The following is a 3,931-nucleotide window of genomic DNA, read 5'->3' as shown; positions in this document are numbered from 1 at the left end:
GTAGTCAAATTTCATTCTTACATACTGTTTTCTTTAAGGTTCTCTCTAATTAATCTAGCCTAATAAAAGGTCTGTCATCTGAAAATTCATGTAATATTAATACATTGTATTGTATTGAAGCCTTGTACCAGTAAAGTCTTAAAATTACATTATTTTTTAATCTTGCAAAGCTTTTTACTTTTTAATGATACCCCCCTTACCAGAAAAAAATTGGGAGGCAGATGGTTTTTGTAGTGTCCATCTGTCTGTACTTCCTTCCATGTGGTCCATAGCACATTGGTGCAATGAGTCACAATCGGGCAATGTGTCATGCGCAAGATTTAAGGTCTAAAGTTGTCAAGGCAAGGCACTGACTGAAAAGATTTTTTTTCAATAGAAGTACATTTTGTACTCTGATGTTCATGTTCGGTCAACAATCCTGTCATTCCTGTATGGATTTTAAAGTTGTTACTTAGAATGTGTTGGACATAATGATTATGCCTCACACACAAGAATCAGTTCCCTAGCTCAAAGGTCATGGTCAAACTTGTAATTCAAATTTTAAGTCATGATATGAATTTATGTAAGTATACCGATGTTCGTGTCTGGTTTACAATAATGTCATTAATGGTTAAATTTGAAAATTTAATGTATAAATGTGTTGGATATAATACTGATGTGCCCTGTGCATGAACCAATGTCATCCTTTAAGTGTGCGAAAACTTTTGTTTGAAATAGAAGAACATTCTGAACTCAAGTATACATGTACTATTCTCTTTAAGAAGTACAATATTTCATAAAATCTAGCAAGAGATTTAATTCAGTAAAATCAAAGAATTTTGCTGCTGAAACACTACTTAAAGATTAAACAGGGCTTTGTGCGGTGTATATCATTGTTTTGAACTTTTTATGCTCCCAAAGGGACTTTAAGGGAGGCATATTAAAACCGCACGGTTTGTCCATCTGTCTGTCCTTCCTTCGTGTCCAGACTGTAACAACTTGGCATAAATGTCTACCACATCAAAACAATGTGTCGCATCCTAGAATCACGTCCCTTCCTCATAGGTCAAGGTCACACTAACATTTTGAAGTTTCCCTGTATCACAATAAGAGTTTATAGCTACATACATTTGTGTATGGACTGTAATTTTGTCATGCATTGAAGGATTTTAGAATAACTTGGCATAAATGTCTACCACATCAAGACGATGTGTCATAGTTAAGGCTCATGTCCATCTGTCTGTCCCATTACACAGTAGTCATGTCCAGATTGTAACTTTCTCCTGCATTGAGGGATTTTGAAATAACTACGCACAAATGTCCATCGCATGAAATGTTGTGTCGCGTCCAAGAACCACATCCCTTTTCAAAGGACAAGATCACACTTATACTCTGAAGGTTCACGCTATCACAATTAGGGATTATTGGTACACACATTTGTGTCTGGACAATTAATTTGTCATGTGTCGAAGAATTTTAAAATAACTTTGCACAAATGTCTACCACATCAAGATGACGTGTTGTGTGTAAGGCGCATGTTTGAACCTCCAAGGTCAAGGTCACACTAATAATTTGAAGGTACTTATGCTCATAAGAAGATTTTGAAGGTACACATTTGTTTCCAAACTGTAACATTGTCTGTCATGCATTGAAGGATTTTAAAATAAATTGGCATAAATGTAAATTTATTATTAATTCATTATTTTATTTTATTTCTTATTATTTTGATTTCCTCAAAATTTATTATTTAGAACACTAAATTCAAAAGCCATAAATAGCTTAATATTGAACACTATTTATTTACTTAAAAATTAATAAGTACTTAATACATTTAAATAACTTAATTTATTCTTTCTTATTATCAATACTTATATATGTATGTCTATCTTTATCTATATTTGATTTGATGTATTTCTGTTGACACATACACAGGAGTTATTTTATTCTATCTATTAATAAATTTATTGTCTTATGTGCAGATCTAGCACTGATCAAGATTTTGCGCTGAAATTCCAGATCCATATCTCAATCTTTCAAGGTTTTATCAGAATTGCCTCCCTTGAACTTACTTGAAAAAAATGTTGTTTTTGAATAACTTCTTTATTTCTTAACGTATCTTCTTCAAACTTCATATATATGTTTCTTATAATCACTCAAATCATTTGTGAGAAGGTTCAATACTCTTTTAGCAAGGCTATTTCCAGAATTATGTCCCCCTTGAACTTAGATTTGTTTCGAGAAATTGGTATATTTTACTCCAACTTCTTCATAACTTATAGGATTTACTTCAAACTGCCACATCATAATAATGTGACAAGGTTTATAAATCTAGCATCCATATTTCCAGAATTATCTCATCCTTAAACTTTTAATTTTTTTTATTCATTCTTATAACATTCTTTAACTTCAAATTCAAAATAAACATTCATTATGAACAGCTTCATTAATAATTGTTCTTTGTTACACTCACATCATGTATGACATCTTGGATCTTTGTTTCAAGAATTATCTCCTCTTTAAGAATTTTGCTTTTAAAAATATTATATTTTGGTAACAGGGATGTTTAAAAATTAACTTTAGAGTGTACTCCAGTCTGCCTGTTCATAAAAACTATTTCCTGTGATCACTTTGAAAGAACTTCTCCAACAAATTTTCTTAAAATTGAAACATTAGTGATTGGTCAATGGCCCTTCAGAATGTTGCTGGGGTTTTGTACCGGTAGGGGACTTATGGATTGCTTGCAATACTATGATAATTGCTTGTTTTTCCTTACTGTATGTCACAGTGATCGTTTTAATATTTTCATGTCTTTTTAGGTATTCTGATTTGTGAAGAAGTTGTTCCGGATCCTGTGAATAAAGGGAATACTATGATGTGTCCTACCTATGCAGTATTGAAATGGAAAACTGATAATGACCGATCGGCGGCTCTCTACGGGAATGATCCTCAATTACTGTGGCGGATTTGCAGTTCTGGTTTCGAAAAACATGTAATTGATATAGCACAAGGAAAGACTGAGCAACAACATATACTTACAGCACTTCGAGTTATGAAGCTGTACTTCCGTAATGGTAAGGAGAAGGCAAAGTCAAGACACGAAACACCTGAGCAAGTTTTCACGGTGTTACGATCGTACTATCTCAAACATATTGCATTTTACTGCATACTCTTTCTTACAGTGCTCAATCATGTGCAGCTCAAGGATTTGGAAACGGCCTTGTCCTATATGTTAGAGTTTCTTTCTGTCTGTTTAGAAGAAAGAAAACTACCGCATTTCTTTCAGGCCAATGAGCACATACATGAGCTGTTTCCGGATGTTGAAGCTCAAGAGAACGCTTTGAGATACAACTTGTTTAAAGAGAAGCGAGGAGATGCCCTTAACCAGGCTACGCTATCCTTTCGAAGTATGAAACGTAAAATATGTAGCATCATAGGGAGCGTGGAAATCGCAGCCTATGTTGTTAGGGAATTTAGAGAATATATATTGGAAGGAAATTATTATTGAGAGATATAAATAGTGGATATGTGTGTATGATAGAAAGTATCTTACATTGTATCCTTTTGTTAAGTCATATTTTAGCTTTTACTACATCCGGGTCTTGGCATTTACTTAGAGCTTGATTCTGTTAAATTTAGATTAAGATTAATACTGTAATAGTTGAACTTTAGAGTAATGTCCATTTCGTTTCAATACAATATCTACTAGTATACTGAAAAAAGTTTTGCTTTATTTATTCTCTGCTGATTTACAGTGAAAGAAGACCCCTGCTTATTTTTTATACATGACTAGAATAAGCGTTATTTAATAAAATTATACAGTATATTATTAACTTTCAGTAACAGTTTTTTATCTTTGAATACCTGAATAATTAACTAATTCTACAAAAGTGTTTAGTAAATACATGTATACCAAATTTATAATTCCCTGCTGAAAGTCAGTCCTATGTCCTGA

Source organism: Ruditapes philippinarum, unplaced genomic scaffold (assembly GCF_026571515.1).
Source record: "Ruditapes philippinarum isolate M1 unplaced genomic scaffold, ASM2657151v2 ctg2186_1_1_1_1, whole genome shotgun sequence".
NCBI lineage: Eukaryota > Metazoa > Mollusca > Bivalvia > Venerida > Veneridae > Ruditapes > Ruditapes philippinarum.
Note: the sequence above shows the minus strand (reverse complement) of the source record.